Source organism: Loxodonta africana, chromosome 10 (assembly GCF_030014295.1).
Source record: "Loxodonta africana isolate mLoxAfr1 chromosome 10, mLoxAfr1.hap2, whole genome shotgun sequence".
NCBI lineage: Eukaryota > Metazoa > Chordata > Mammalia > Proboscidea > Elephantidae > Loxodonta > Loxodonta africana.
The window spans coordinates 113,371,449-113,388,209 of record NC_087351.1 but is presented as its reverse complement, the minus strand read 5'-3'; the positions used below and the strand labels follow the sequence as shown (position 1 = coordinate 113,388,209).

General features: G+C 54.9%; 1 protein-coding gene and 1 pseudogene across 1 annotated transcript in view; one reads left to right on the top strand and one right to left on the bottom strand.

Moving 5' to 3' along the window:
- Positions 1–16,761, bottom strand: part of CCDC85C (coiled-coil domain containing 85C) — a 79,312-nt gene that overhangs the window by 24,936 nt on the left and 37,615 nt on the right. The window lies entirely within an intron of this gene.
- Positions 3,097–3,869, top strand: LOC100675561 (small ribosomal subunit protein eS4, X isoform-like; annotated as a pseudogene).

Here is a 16,761-nt window from a genome sequence, read left to right as displayed (position 1 = left end):
CATAGCAGCTCCAGGAGACACAGGTGAACACGACTCGGGCATGATTTATGGATGAAGGCAAGAGGGCTTCGTATCAGGGAGCATCAGGTTCCTGCAGAAACGTCCCTCCAGCAGTGGCAGCATCGGGCAGGGCGGCTCCCTCCTCCCACCTGGCCCACAGCGGTGGGGGGGTGGTGGGGGGAGGTCTGCAGGGGGCTGGGCCAAGGCAGCTGCTGCAAACTCAGTGATGATGTTCAGAGCCCTGGGCGTGGGAGAGTCCTCCATGCAGGCAATGAGACGAGAGGAGCGCCTTCTTCCCCTTTGCACACACAATGCTGAGTACCTACTATGTGCCAGGCATGAACAAACTCCCATCATGTGTGCAGCCCCTGCATCAAGCTGACGAGGCAGGTCCTGTGACTACAGACTCCGTTTTATGGAGCAGGAACCCAAGACTCAGAGAGGTGAAGCAAGTCACCAAGTCACACAGTGAAAACGCCAGAGGCTGGGATTTGAACTGGGATCTAGCCAGAGCCAAGGCCCTTTCTACCCTCACTCAAAGCCTCTCCACCAACCTGGGGGTCCCCATATGGCCACCATGGGCCCCCAGAACTTTCCTAGGGTCATTGGTGCTGCACCACGCAACCCCCTTCTGAGCCTGTGCCCTGCCTTCTGAGCCCGCACCCTGCCAAGAAGCATGGAGAGTTCAGGGGTTTCTTCCCTCCTCCTGATGGCCCTGTCACAGAGCTCCTAAAAGTGCAGCTGAACTTGGAGCTTGTGGGCACACAGAAGAAGTGGAGAAGAGGGCCCTGGTGGGAAGAAGGAGAGCAAGGGGACACCTCCAGGGTGGTAGCTAGACGGAAGGAGTCCCCAGAAGGGCCTCCCCTCCCATTGCACAAACTCTTTTCTGGTCGAGGTATCATGGGGCCTTCCCACCCCACAGTAAGGGCCACGCTCAGCTGTCTGCAGACACATGGTTCTTCATTCCATCTCTCCCCTAAACCTTCTCTCCAAGGGTGCTAGATAAACTCCATGTTTCAGCATGAAAACGTTTGACAACAGTATGTTTTTCGGTCCAAGCTCAAGTCCCCAAACCCACCAGGCTTCATCGGTCCAAGCAGGCTGGTCCCAGCCCCTCCCACGAAGCGTCCTGGAGACCTAAAAACCCCACTGAGCCAACTCAAGTGATCAATCATGATAGAATCCCAATGACTGAAGCCCTCACCCCTTTTGTCCCAGGCCGCCACCATGCAAAGGAGCCCCAGTTCAGCGTCTGCCTGCCGATGAAAGGAGTTAACTGGGTTCTGCAGAGCAGCGCGTGACTGCGTTCCTGGAAGCCAGGATTGCTTAGGCTGCTGACAGCCTTGCCCACGAGGGCACCTGCCTGTCCTCTCTGCCGTCTGTCCTACTGTCCGCCGCAGACGGCTTGGAAGTGGAGACTAACTACAGATGAGAGCCCAGCTTATGGGCTGCGTGGGGCTGTGGAGGCACCACCACTTTTAATTCCAGGAAAAGCCACCGGGCTTCGGAGCGCCTCCCTGACATCCAGAACTAGCCGTCAAACAGGGAGCCCTGCTCAGATTCGGATCATCTAGAATTTGCTCTACTCTGGGCCTGGCTGGCAGCGCCAGTGTTCTTAAATCCAGAGCTCACGCTGGTTTCTGTACCTACCGCTCGGGAAGCCTGCAGTGCCAAACTGAAACTGTGTGATAATTTCAAACCAGGGGACAAGGGGAAAGAACCCCTGCCCTATGCCTCCACGCCTGCCTCCAGGCATCAGCCCGTGCACGTGTGAGGGCGAGCAGGTGGCGGCGGTGTTACCGTCTAGCCTGGGCTCACCCCACCACATGTAATCACTGTGAACGTGCACACAGGCCGTGTGCTGACCTCAGGCGGCCTGCCCAACCGGGACACCACCACAGGGGCCACGTCACCCTCCGCTGTGGCTCTTGGCCCAGCTGCACAGCACCCTCACCTGACTCACCTGGGTAGCTTTTACAACCTGACCTCTTTCCCCTGAGACGAATTGAGTCGGACTCCAGCACTGCGAGCGGGCATCAGAAACATCTTAACCAGCCTCCGAGGGGTTCCAGCAGGCGGCCAGGCTGGGCGCTCCTGACCATCCTGCTCGGTGGCTGTTCACATCGCCACCTCCCTCCCCAAGGGACTCACACCCTCCTGGCCCTGACTACTCATTAGTGAGGATGAACGCATCAGCAAGTGCCACGGAAGCTCCTGGGGTTAGCATGAAACGAAAGCGTGCAGGAGCCCAGGATGGACAGGAGCCAGGAAGGCCAGGCTTTTGCTTGTTTCAGGAGAACGGGGGTCTGTTTGCATGTGAGATGCTGGCTGAGTTCCTGCTGAGTTTCAGGCACCATGGGGGGCTGGATGCCTGCCTCAGGGAGCCTGCTGTCCAGAAGAAGAGCAGGGAGGAGCATAAGGAGCAGGGCCACCTGTGGGCACTCCAGCCACAGGCAGACGAGCGGCAGGAGGAGCAGGCTCAAGAATCAGGAAATCTAGGTGTGGCGGGGGGGGGCAGCAGGAAGTGAGTCGACAGGTATCGCCACCTCACTCAGGACTTCCGAGTTATGGCAGCAGGGGGTGGGGGAATGAAAGACTCTAAAGCAAGAGAGGGGACAGTTCCCTCAGGCTGCTGCGTGACCTCTGGACAACGCTCCACTAATTTCACACAACAAGAAGAGAGGGTTCTGAGGCGGGTGGGAGGACCCCTGGCCTCGGGGAGTTGAGAGGAAAGGGGCCGTGTGAACCACCTCTCCACAGGAAAGACCATGGAGCACGTGGAGGACAGAGCTGACCCAGGGAAGACTGCACTCTGGACAGGCAGTGGGTGGGCCACATGGGGAGGCGGCGGAGACAAACTGTGGACTATTGACTCTCTTTCTAGGACAGAGATCCGACCTCACAACACACAGGAAGCAGGTCTGGGAGGGGCAGGGACGCCTACATGAAAAAACCAGCTTTAAAACGAATGTTCTTCTGACGCATGCTACCACATGGATGAGCCCTGAAAACTTTATGTCCAGTCAGTGGAGGAAGCCAGGCTCCAAAGACCCCACTTAGGTGAGATGCCCAGCCCCTTCCATGCCCAGTGCTGCCATGGCTCCTGGTCCCAAGAAGCTTCTGAAGCGTGTAACAACTGCAAAGCATCGGATGCTGGACAAACGGGGTGTTTGCTCCTTATCCGTCCACCATCCCCACAAGCTGAGACATTTCCCCTCCTCGTCCCCTGAAGGAACGGACGCCAAGTACGCCCTGACAGGAGCCGACAGCAAGATCCAAGGCAGTGGCTCATTAAGACTGACAGCTAGGTCCCAATGGATACAACCTGCCTGGCTGGCTTTACGGACGTCAGCAGCATTGACAAGACTGGGGGGAATTCCCTCCACCTGCTCTCTGGTACCCTGGGTTGCTTTGCTATTCATCGCATGACGCCCGAGGAGGCGAAGTACACGTTGTGCAAGGTAAGAAAGATCTTTGTGGGCACAAAAGGCATCCCTCATCTGGCGCTTGCACCATCCGCTCCCCTGATCTCTTATCAAGGTGAAGGACCATTCACATTGATTTGGAGACTGGCAAGAGAACCGATTTCAGTAGGTTCCACACTGGTAACCTGTGTACAGCAACTGGAGACGCTCCTGGTAGGGTTGAGGTGATCACTAACAGAGACAGACACCCATCCGGGCTCCTTCAACATGGTTCATGGGGACGATGGCAATGGCAACAGCTTTGCCACCCGGCTCTCCAACATTTTTGTAACTGGCAAAGGTGACAAACCATGAATTTTGCTCCCCGGAGAAAAAGGCATCCACTTCACCATTGCTGCAGACAGAGACAAGCGACTGGCCACCAAACAGCAGTCTGAGACATGACCTCTAGGTGCCGTGAATGAAGAGGGCTTTATGCACGATTAAAGATAACACTGTGTTGTTGCTGTTAGTTGCTGTCACATCGATTCCGACTCGTGGTGATCCCAAGTGTGCCGAGCAGACCTGTTGCATAGGATTTCCAAGGCTGTGACCTTTTGGAAGTGGATTACTGGACTGTTCTCCCAAAGGTGCCTCTGGGTGGGTTCAAACCCCAACCTTTTGGCTAATAGTAGAGCGCTTAACTGTTTGCACACGCAGGGACTCCAGTTAAAGATAATACAGCATGGGGAAAAAATGTCCACAATAGGCAAATCCACAGAGACAGAATGCAGATTAGTGGTTGCCAGGGGATGCCAAGAAGAATTGATGCCTTTGAATTGTGGTGCTGGCGAAGACTACTGAATATACCACGGACTGCCGAGAGAACGAACAAATCCGTACTGGGAGAAGTGCAGCCAGAATGCTCCTTAGAGGCAAGGATGGTGAGACTGTGTCTCTCATACTTCAGACATGTTGTTAGGAGGGATCAGTCCCTGGAGAAGGACATTATGCTTGGTAAGGTAGAGAGTCAGTGAAAAAGAGGAAGACCCTCCACGAGATGGACTGACACAGTGGCTGCAACAACGGGCTCGAGCGTAACCATGACGGTGGGCACGGCGCAGGAGCAGGCAGTGTTTCCTTCTGTCGTCTACGGGGTCTCTATGAGCGGGGACCGGCTCCACGGCACCTAACAACCACAACAGGGGGCGGGGCGGTGGGGAATACACAGTCACTGTTAAACAGTAAAAGGTTTCTCTATGGGCTGATGAAGTGTTCTGGAGTTCAACAGTCATGACGATTCTACAAAGCCGTGAAGGTAAAACTACTGACCTGTACACGTAAAATGCAGAAACTTAATGGAATGTGAATTATATCTCCATAAAGCTGTTATTTGAAAAAGGAAAAAAAAATGCTTTCAGGTGGGTAAGGATTTCTTAATCAGGAAACAAAAGGAATAAACCATAAAGAGAAAGACTGTCAACTCCAGCTGTCTGAATATTAAAAACCTGCCCAACAGAAGATCCGTGGGCAAAGTTCAGGGACAGCCCACCACCTGGGAGAAGCTTTTTGCAAGTCTCATCCCAGAATGGACAAAGGATCCTACAGATACATACAGAATCCCCTCAGATCCATGGGGAAATCAGTGACAATGGGCAAAGGCTACACATAGAGGTGAGTCACACAAGGGGAAACCCGAATGGCCACGAAATCTGTGAGAAGACCCCGACCACACCTGTAATCAGGGAAATGCAGATTAAAACAAGGAGATGCCATTTCCATGGGCAGATTGGCAAAAACAGAAAATACCAAGAGTGGCACGTGTGTTAGGAACAGAAAACGCCGTGACAATGCTCACCAGCACCATTGATCTGGCAGGGTCCCACTCCCCTGAAGGGGCTCATGCCGAGAAAGCCTGCCCAGGTGCACCTGGCTGCCTATGTCAGGAAGCATCGGAAACCACCTAAAAGTCCTCCCCAGGAGACCAGCTCAACTGCGGTTTACCCAAACAATTCACGCTACACCAAGACCCAAATGGACAGTCACACTTACTTATCAGCAGGGATACACCCCAGACACACGACAATGCAGGGCGCGATACCGAAGGGTCAGTGTGCCACCATTTGTAGGAAGCTGGAGCCCCGCAGAGTTTCGGTACACTTCATTTACAGACGTGTGCCCCACAGGAAACCTGCACAAGAGTATGGTCACCAGCTTCTGGGCACAGGCTCTCCCTGGGGAGGAGGACAGGAAGGAGATGGGGGGGGGGGAAGGGGCAGGAGATGGTCTACAGGTGCCTGAAATCTAGCTGTAAGGCTTGACTTCTGAAAAGGAAAAGCTCTGAAGCAGAAGTGCCTTATGGCTGGCAATGTGGGGCAGAGGGGTAGTCATCTCATTCTTTTCTAAGCTTACCTCTTATTTTGTAAGCGACAAGAAGAACATCCAGGCAGCACCACAGACCAGTCAGGAAAGAAACGAGATGCTCTTGATTACCTCACGTCCCGTCCCTGGGTTCTGATTCCCACGCTGCTTATGGAAGACCTCCGGAACATTCCCTGCAGGGGGTTCCTCTAGTGTCACCCCGTTAAGTCCCCCAGTTCAAGGACAGCAGGCAAGAGCCGGCAGGGAGAGATAAGAGACAGAGGGGGCCCCTCTCTGCCCCGACCCCCCATTGCCTTGGACCAGCCCAGTGAAATGAGGGCAGTGGGACTCAATGACCCAGAGGGCAGGCCAGGGAAGCAACTCTGAGTTACTGACAGACAGCGTCCGTCCAATTAGGCGGGGCCACTAACAGCAGATGATTGCTGACCAAAACGCTCATCACAAGCCAGCTTCATGGTGTCACCCTCCCCGGGGTTCCCGGGAGGCAATGTTCTAGCCTCGGCAAAGGACCAACTCCTTTCATCCACAGGGGATGTTGCAAGGAGATGTAATTGGTGCCCACGATGTGAACAACAGAAGCTGTGTGCAAATGAGCGCCACTGGGGCTTCTCTGAAGTGGTGGCAATACAGCAAGGAAAGGGGAGGGCCCAGGCAGAATCCCAGCCAGGGCAGCACCCTCCATGGAACCCGGGCCTCAGTCTCCCCATGTGACAACAGAAGGGGTTTGTTGTGGAGAAGGTCTCAACTTGGGCTTGGGAACTGTGGTCAGCAGGATAATGTCCACCAAAGATGCCCTGCTCTAATCCCTGGAACCCGTGACTGCGCCACCTGATGGGGCAAAGGGTCTTTGCAGGGGTGGTTGAGGTTAAGGTACTCGAGATGGGGTGACTAGTCTGGGTTATCCAAGGAGGTGCAGTCTAATTCCACGTGTCCTTAAAGCTGAGACCCTGTCTCAGCTGTGGTCAGAGGGGGCTATGAAGGTAGGAGAAGGATCAGAGAGGTTCTGGCTTTGAAGATGGAAGAGGGGCCACAGGCCAAAGAATTCAGGCACCCTCTGGAAGCTGGAGGAGGGGCTGCCCGTACGAGCCCAGCCTCTCTGAGAAAGCTAGTGACGCCTGCCCGTCCACCCCAACGTCACCATAGGGACCCTTATGAGCTAAAGCTGGCAGAGGCGAAGTGGGTGGGGCCGCACACGGCAAGTGTGGCTGGGCCAGAGCATCCCGCCCAGCCTCAACATCCACTCGGCACAGTGAGAACCACCCAAAGGGAGGGCCTGCACCCACACATTGCCGTCTCAAGGAGAGGGCAGTAGCCAGGTGCAGATGTCGGCGTTGCTGGGACTCTCAGACTTTGGGGATACAAGGGTCCTGCCAACCCAAATCTTCACCCAGTCCACACCTGTCTGGCCATCACGTCATTGGCTCTGTCTCTGGCAGAGCCTCTGGCCCCAGTGGCCTTTCACCCAGTAAACGCAACTGAAGTTGCCCTTTGGACCCAAGGCCCTCTCCACAACTGGGAGGGGGTATACGGGCCTCCAGCACTCAGGGTCACCTGCTAGCCTTGGGCAGGGCTTGGAAAACCCTGCCTTCCTGCCCAGCTTTTGGCACTGTGACACCAGTGGGTGGCCCAAAACAGGAGCAGCAGTCCAGAAGCCCATTGTCCTGCTGCCCAGGTACCTGATCAACACAGGCCCCCGGGGATGGATGGCTGTGATCCTCGATGGGAGGGACCCCAGCCCTCCCAGCGGAGCCAGGGTAGAAGGTCGGCTCTGCCACGACTCATCTAGAGGAGAGAGGCCGGGGTCTGCTGGGCTTCTCCATGATCACAGGGTGCAGGTAGAAACGTCCTTCCCACATTACCTGCCCGACAGCTGTGTGACCCCATGCTAGTGACTGGCCGTCTCTGAGCCTCAGTTTCCTTATCTCTAATTGGAAAGAATAATGCTTCTCCCACCCCCCAGGCTGCTCGAGGGTTCTGGAAGACCTAGGCAAGGCTCCAGCACCCTACAGCTCTGTAACCGGAGAAGGAGGCTCAGCAACTTTTTCACAGGCCAAGCTCTTCCAGCGTCTTCACCGGCACGAGCTCTGGCTCAAATCCCCACAGGGACACTTGCTCCTGGGGGCGCAGGAGCTGTGTGAGCCAGGCAGGTCATTTCCCCTCTCTGGACAAGAAGGGAGTGGTCAGCCTCCGGAGACCCTGCTGGTGTGGGCGAGGGTGGGACGGGCTCACAGCTGAAGCACGCCATGGTGTCTGCCACACAGGGTCTGCCCACGCAGCCATGCTTCTTTAAGAAGTCATGAACGCAAGGAGGGAGAACAGGCCTGAAGGCCAGGGTGCAGCTGGTGCCAGGATGAGGGCAGTGTTTGGTTGCCAAGGAGAACAAACAGACCTTGCTCCTATATGGGAAAGTCCTGCCTGGAGAAGAGCCATAAGGAAGTGGGGCGGGGCACAAAGGGGCCTCCCTCTGTGTTATCACTCACATAGGTGACGGCTGGTCCACCAGGAACTGCCCACTCCAGTGCACAGTGTCAGCAGGGAGGAGGCAGGAGGCCCAGCAGGGACCCTCAGAGCCTCAGGAGTCAGGGCAACAGCCCTTCAGGTCAGCCTGTCCCAGCCTTTCTTTCTACCCACAGGTGAACCGGGGGCCCTAGGTGCTCACCAACCTGTCCAAGGTGGCAGGGCCAGTCAGCAGCACAGCCAGGATGAAGAGCAGATGCCCTGGGCCCAGCCTACACTAACCCTACGAGGAAGAACACCTTGGCCACTGAATCCCAAGCACCTTTCTCCTCCATGGCACACCCAGCCAGCTGTCTTTCCTCAGCAAGGTGACAATGACAAGACCAATGATCATGACAGCAATGTATCACAAGCCCACTGGATGAAATTACACCCCAAGTCCACGCTGATGGCAATAACCCATACACAGGTAAAAGAAGGGCGCACCCTCAGGGCAGAACTCCAGCTCTAGCTGTAGACATGCAGAGGGAGGTAGAAACTCACCATTACAACCACCACGAAGAAGCTGAAGATGGCTTCTTCGGCGGCCGCTGAAGCTGTGTGTGAACATCCGATGGAGGTGGCTACATAGTCTCAAAGTCCCTCGCACACACTATTTATTAACTACAGAGAAACATATACAGTAAAACCTGCCAAAGCCGGGACCATGTAAGGCGGAAACCTGACAGACAGAGAAGGGAAACGCAAATACTTTCCACTAACGGGGAGCGATAGGCGGAAAACTTTTGAGACCTGGAAAAACCAGGCAGTCCCGTCAAGTTCCGGCTCTCACAGGTTTCACTGCAGCAGCTTCCCCATGGGAAAGTGATCCACTGAGCTCACTGGCACTGGCACGGTGAGGGTGCCCCCCGATAGGCTGCACGGAGGAGGATGCCACTTACTTCTGCAGCATTCCTGCCCCAAACGCGTAGCCTGACCCTAATCTCAGGGACATCAGACAAAGCCGCACTGATGGACCACCTCCCGAAAAACCAGTCTGCCTTCTTCCAAAATGTCACTGAAATGTCAAAGGAAGAGCAAGGAACTGTTGCAGATGAAAGGCAACTAAAGAGATAAAGCACAAAGTGTGGTCCTGGACAGCATCGGGATTAGAAAATAATTTCTCTAAAGCCCACGTTGGGACAAGGGTATGTCAACATGACGTTCCCTGATGTTGACCACTGTACTGTCACTATGTAAGGGAGAGTCCTTGTCCGTAAGAATACACAGCAAAGCATTTAGGGTGAAGAGGGAGCGTAACTGCAACTTCTCTCAAATGAGAGAATGGTAAAGCCACGAGGCAAGCTGTTAATAACTGCTGGATCTCGGTGAAAGCCTGACAGGGGCCCTTTGTACTATTCTGGTAAATCTGAACCTATTTCCAAATTAAAAGTACATGTGGCATTATGCATTTGTCAAAACCCACAAGACTGCAACACAAGGAGGGAACCTCCGTGTAAACGATGGACTTCAGTTAATAACAATGCGTCAATCATCGATTGTCACAAATTACCACACCAATCCAAGAGGTTAATAAAGGAACAACTGTGTGCAGGGGCAGGGGGATACGGGACTCTGTACTTCCTGCACAATTTCTCTGTAAGCCAAAACTGCTCTAAAAAATAATCTATACATTTGGTACAAAAAAAAAAAAAAGTTTTTTTTTTAAATTAACTTCTGTATCCACTTGAGACATTACATGTAAGCCAATACTGGCAGACCTTCACAGGGTCTCTCCGTGCCACCTGAGGGAAGGTAACCCAGCAGAGTGGAAAGACTCTCCACCTGACATGGCCAAGTTCCCCTGCCTCTGGGTGTCACCTCCTCACTGGTGTCTTAGTCATCTCGTGAAATACCACAGTGGGTGGCATTAGCAAACAAATTTATTTTCTCGCATTTAGGAGGCCAGAAGTCTGAATCGGGGTGGGGCTCTAGGGGAAGGCTTTCTCTCTCAGTGGGCTCTGGGGGCAGGTCCCTGACTCTTTTCAACCTCTCTTCCTCTGGGATCTTCACGTGGTGGCCTGGCACCTTCTTCCCCATCTCTGCTTGCTCACTTGCTTAATCTGCTCCTTTCATCTCTTAAAAGCGATTGTCTGAAAACACACCCTAGACTAATACTGCCTCATTAACATAACAAAGAGAACTCATTCCCAAATGGGACCATACCTACAGGTATAGGAGTCAGGACTGGGAACACAAATCTCTGGGGGATACAATCTAATCTACAATAGCTGAGAAAGGGGGATACAGGACAATACCACCCACCTTCCGTAGCAGCTTGAATCAAAAAATTTTAGTGTTCCCCAAAAATGCACGTCCACCGGAAATTCAGAATGTGACTTTATTTGAAATAGGGTCTAATCACGATAAGGATGGAGATGAGGGCACACGGGATTCAGGTGGGCCTTAAACCCAACAATTTCCTTGTAAAAGACAAGGCCACGTGACCCAGGCCAGACTGGAGTGATGCACCTCCAAGCCAGGCAAGGCCAGCAGCCCCCAGGTGCCAGGAGAGAGGCGGGGAACCTATTCTCCCTCAGAACCCCCGCAGGGAACCAACGCTGCCGAACCCTGAATTCAAACTTCTGGCTTCCAGAACTGTGAGAAAACAAATTTCTGTTGAATTTAAGCCACCTGGTTTGTGGTAATTTGGTATGGCAAACCTAGGAAATAAACATACCTTCTTTTATAGACTTTTAAGGGTAAAAATGAAATAGCTTGCCGTGGGGGAGAGGGCATATGGAAACTCTCAGTAATTTCCGCACAGCTTGTCTGTAAACCCGAAACTGCTCTAAAAAACAAACGTTTCTTGTTTTTAAAATTAAATAATGGATAAAGAAAACGTTAAGCAAATTCCAGTTACACTTGATCCGCGCTCACCCTGGCCACCGTTTTGCCCAATTTCCCGATGTGACTTCTTTCCGCGGAGGTGACTCGAAGCCCCTCCCCCATCCGCCCCCCCCCCGCCAAGCCTCTGGCAACCTTTGACCAAAAACACTGCTGTCAATAAAAATCCACCGAAAAAGATGGGCCCTGATAGAATGGGAGAAAAATGTGGAACTGAACTTCAAATTCCTAAAAAAATCAGACCTCCTGGACTGGTTGAGACTGGGGGACTCCGGGAGACTATTGCCCTGAGATGCTCTTCAAACCTTGAACCAAAACCAGCCCCTGAGGTCACCTCGTAGCTAAATAACAGACTGACTCAAAAAATAACAAATATCATCCATAAGTACTGTGCACCTTTTAAAAAATCACTGATATGAAACCAAATGGTTGCCAATTACTTTAAAACAAAGATGATAAGGTAAGGGGGCAGGGAAACTAGATTAAGGGAAACAGACAACCAGGGTGGCAATAATGAGAATGTTCACGCATTGTGGAGGGCGTAATCAAGGTCACTGAACAACTTGTGTAGAAATTGTTGAATGGGAACCTAAGCTGCTGTATAAAACTTCACCAAAAACACAATAACAATATTATTTTTCTAAAAAAATCCACAGTCCAACCATCAGGAGACAAGCCGAATTTGCCCAACAGAGAAACTGCTCAATAAGCCATAGCCAGGGCCCTGGAAGGGAAGCTTCGCAGCCGCTGACAAGGTTTACAGAGACCCAGGGGGAAAAGCACGTGGCGCCATGTTGAAGGAAAAAAGCCAGGCTCCATTAAACACAGAACCTGATCACAGCAGCTCCAACCTGCAGGCCTGGGGGAGAGGGCAGATGGCTCCATCTGAGGGCAAACAGCTGCAGGACAGGGCGCGGGGACTGGGCTAAATGAGGGTAATGGTCTTCCTTCTATTTTTCCATATCTTTCTAGTCTTCCTAAGAACATCAATCCCCTTCGAAATTTAAAAGAAAAAATCAAATAGGCACCCAGCTTCCCCCGCTTCACACAATGACATGGCGTCCCTCTCTCTCCTCCTTGTAGGAGGCCAAAGGGGTCTCTGAGCAGGCAGATATGAAAAGACCCCAGACCCAAAGTCGGGCATGGAGGCTGCCTGTTTCCCTCTGCGCAGGAGGCCAGCACCCATGTCTACAGTGTCTATCCCCGGGGTCTCCTCTTCCGTAACCAGGCAGCACAGCCCTGCCCTCTGGGGCCAGAGAGGCCAAGAGTGGGGCCACACCCTCTACAACCATGGCCACAGCTCACAAACTTTCGCTGTTCATCCTGTTCCCCAACCACCCAGGCCCCTAGGCCCACCACTCACCAGACCAAGTCCACCCAAGTGCTTCGGGGGGCTGTCAAGCCCATCTGATCTGCCCTACCCCAGCCTTGCCAATCGACAGCTCACCCCCAAAGGGCACTCCCAGGGGCATCTCAGGGCCCCTGCCTGGCCTGGAGCCCCACCCCAACCACAGCAGAAGCTGTAGGCAGCCCGCCCCTCCTCCAGGGCTCAGACGGGCAACAGGAAGAGGTACACCTGGTGAGGGCTACCTCCTAGAAGCTTGGGCCCAAGCCCCCCTGCGCACCTCCACCAGCCTCTAGAAATCAGCGGTCACACATGATGCGGGACAGGCAGCAATAAGTCCGCAGGGAGTGTGCTGGAGGCAGGCCCTGACTGGTCAGCTGCCTGCCGACCCTGCACTGCCAGCCCTGCCGCAGGCCCTTCTCCGGGGCCTGCAGTTGTTGTCCCTTCAGCAGCACGGGACCCACACCTCAGCTGGAGGGCAGGGGAGTAGCTCACCCCACGGTGGGCAGGATATGGCCTGCTGCTCGGTGGGGGCAAGGGCATGCTCACAGGACAGCATCGGGAGGCTGTACTATCCAGGGTGAGCCCTGGGGTCCTGCAGGAGAGAGGCCCCCGAGGGTGAACTTCCCATGGCGGCTGCCACTGAGATTGACAAAAATAGGCCACAGGGTGTCCAGGTCTGACTGCTGGGACATCACGCGCTTCCATGGGTTACTCTGGCAACCAGAACAACACTGGCATTTCTCCATTTACTCAGCTTAAAAAGACACTTGGAGAAGACCTGCCTGGCCTGGTGGGGCCTCCTAGGATGGCAGAGTCAGAGCAAGGCGGACGTCAGGTCATGGAGCCCAGAGATCCCCAGAAGTCCCTAGACCCACAGATGGAGGCAGAGACACCTCTTGGGTCTCCTCTGCTGTGCCTGGGACCACAGATACCAGGACCGGGCCCCTGCCTGAGGTACGCCCACTGGGCCAGGGTAGAGGGCCTACTGTGGGCAAGAGGAGCTACTTCCTGGGGCTCAGGCTCAGTGCTGTCACAGTCCACATCCCTCAGACACCCCGCCACCCATCCACCCATCACCACTGCTGTGGCAACACAGCCAGCCAGAGAAACTTGCCCTACCAGGGACCTGACACTGCTGGGCTACAAGCTGCCTTGCACATTTCCATGTTCTAGAAAGAATAACAAGCCCCAGGATGGGTCATGCAGGGAGACAGGCACAGGGCAGGGGACCGGAGCCCCCCCAGGCTGCAAGCTGGGCAAGGGCAGTGAGGGGGTGTGCAAAGGGCATGGGTTGTGGAATGGGCCCAGCCTGAAGAACCTGCAGATCCCAGCACCGTGCCTGGCATACACTCAGGAGACCTTAGTACTAGGAATGGAGAGAGGGAGGACAGATGGATGAAGGAGTGGATGGGTGGGTGGGCGGAAGGATGAGTGGGCGGGTGGGCGGATGATTGGGTGGGGTGGGTGGGGTGGGTGGCTGGGTGGGTGGCTGGGTGAGTGGATGGATGGGTGGCTGGGTGAGTGGATGGATGGGTGTGTGGGTGGATGGATGGATGGATGGATGGATGGATGGATGGATGATGGGTGGGTGAGTGGATAGATGGATGGGTGGGTGGGTAGGTGGATGGATGGATGGGTGGATGGATGGATGGGTGGGTGGATGGGTGGGTGGGTGGATGAGTAAGTGGATGGATGGATACATGGATGAGTGAATGGCTGAATGGGCAGGTGGATGGGTGAATGAGAAGAAGAGCGAGGGAGAGAAGGAAGAAAGGACTTTCTGCCTGGCCTGCCTTGTGACCATGGCACATGAACATCCTGAGTTGTCACTTCCCCAGCTATGAAAGAACCCCCTTGGTTGCAGCACTGGCGAGATGGAAATAAATCCAATTAGGAGACGGTGCATGCAGGGACAACAGACAACGTGTGTAGCCCTGCTTCCTCTCCCTTCTTCCTGGCTACACACAAGACCCTTAGCACAGAACCGCTGAGTGGACCTCTTGCTTTGTTCATCCCACCCTTCCTCGGAAAGGCCTAGTGTCAGCCCCCAAGGGGGACGAGGGCACATTTATGTCATGGTCCATGTCTTTTGGGAAAAGGCTACCCTTCCACAAAACAAAAAGACAACCTGGGGCACAAGAGAATGATATCCTAAACATTCTCCAGGACTGCCCTGTGGGCCCTGTCCAGCCCCTGAGGAGGCAGCAGATGGACATGGCCACGTTTCCCACCCCTAGGCCCCTGGATCCTGTTCCCCATCTTGTCTTTGCTGCCTGTGACCTTGGCCCTAGCCCCTTTCACCTGTGGCAGCCCTGCCAGGAACTCAGGCCCCGAGCACAGTGTCCAGGCTGGTTCACCTTCTGCTTCCACAAACCCCACCACAGTCTCGGCACCAAGTAGGAACTCAATGAGCACAGTCCGTGGATGGAGAGCCAATGTGCTGGCCTGGTCCAGGCACGGGGGCGAGGTCGGTGTGGAACCCAGCCTCCAGGGAAATGCCGCCTGGCCTTGGCCACGGGACCAGGGCTGCAGTTGGAGCAGGGCTACCCCTACAACGCTGAAAACCTGCCCGGGGTCAGCCTCGCCTCCAGGGGAAGAAAGTTCACCCAGGACAGGGTACCACCTGTTCCTGGGTGCTGTGTGCTCCCTCAGAGTTCTCATGGGGACAAAGGAGCCTCCCCTCTGCCCCAGTACACCTCACGCTCGCACGCATGCACGTGTACACATGTATACACTTACACACATGTGCACATGCACAATCATTCATAGACACACACACACATACATGCACACACACACTCACACCCTCTCTCTCTCCCCAGGGTCTCCACGCTGAGGGAAAACAGTATGGAGCTGAGAAGCAGTGGAGGGGTCATTTATTTTAATTATTAAAGCAGCAGCCACTTACTCTCAAGCCGTCCATAATGCCACTTAATTACCTCATACATAAAACTGCCTTTGCATCTTAGCAGAGCAATCAATCAGCTCGGAAGCAGAGCTGTTTAAAACATCCCAGGCAGAGATTTCGGGGGTGGTGGCTCACCCTTCGGTCGCCCCTGCCCCACCAAGGAAGCAGCGATAAACAGATCTCTGCTGCAACAGCGGCTGAGGCAGGAACAATCAGGACCCAGGGGGCACCGGCTCCCACCAGCGGGTGATATGCTGTGGGGGCTGAGCAGCCTTCCCCTGCTTCTCTGTCCACTCCTGAGCTGGCCCTGCCCTGCTGTGCCCCATTCTTTGTGTGGGCAACAATAGCCTCGCCAGATGGCGCGGCCTGTCCACCAGCCTCCGCGGGCCATCACTCATCCTGTTGGGGCCCAACAGGGCCAGGGGCAAGAGCCCAGGAAATGGCCCAGGCCACGCCAGCTCACCCTGCCCTGGCCATCCCGGTCCCCAGCCATGGCACAGGTGGCTCAGAGCACACCTGGGCCCACAGGGGGCTTTGTACCCATGCCCCAGGCAGCTAAATCGTCCAAGGGGAGCAGAAGAGCCACCACGTGACTCAGTGGCCACTCTGCATCTGCAAGATACCAGGAGGAACAGAAGGACGGAGCAGGGTGGAGGAAGGCAGGCGCTGTGCCTCCCCAGGTCTGCGGAAGGTGGCGGTGCAGGGGACTTCAGTCACCCTCCCCATGGGTCTCCACGGGCCAGCATCCCTGGTGCATTTCTCGATGGGCACAGGGTCCTGGGGAATGGCCCATGTGGGAGCAGGGGGGCAGGTGTTCCTGGCACAAGGCAGCCTGAGGCAGCAAGGCCTGCCTCTCCTCTGGGAGCTTGTGCAGACAGCGCGCAGCAGTGGAGGCAGCGTGTCCTGCAGAATCGCCACCACCTGCTCAGGGTGACCAAGTCCACACCGTCCTCAGGAGGGACATCAGGCTGTCCCAAGCAGGGCCATCAGAAGCACAGCTGCAGCAAACGGCCCTGGGCGTCCTGGTCTGCACAGTGCCATTTATCAGGGTCCAAGGACACCTGCATTTGCAATGTCCTAGAAATTACCAAACTGCCCTCCAGAGAGGCAGGACCCATTTGCACCCTCAGCCACATATGGAAGTGTCTGTCTCCCCACAGAAGGGTTTTTGTTCTGTTCTTTGAAGTGAAGGAGTCAGACTTTAAGTCCTGGCCTGCGAGGAAGATGGGAGCCACCCAACCTGAGCCCTGGGCAGCCTGACACAGCTCAGGGGGGACTGGCCAGGGACAGAGATGGTGGGGGCAGAGGCGGGGAGGCATGCGCTTGACCTCATAATGCTCACAGAACAGCCAGAAACCATGGCCATGACAGCCGCC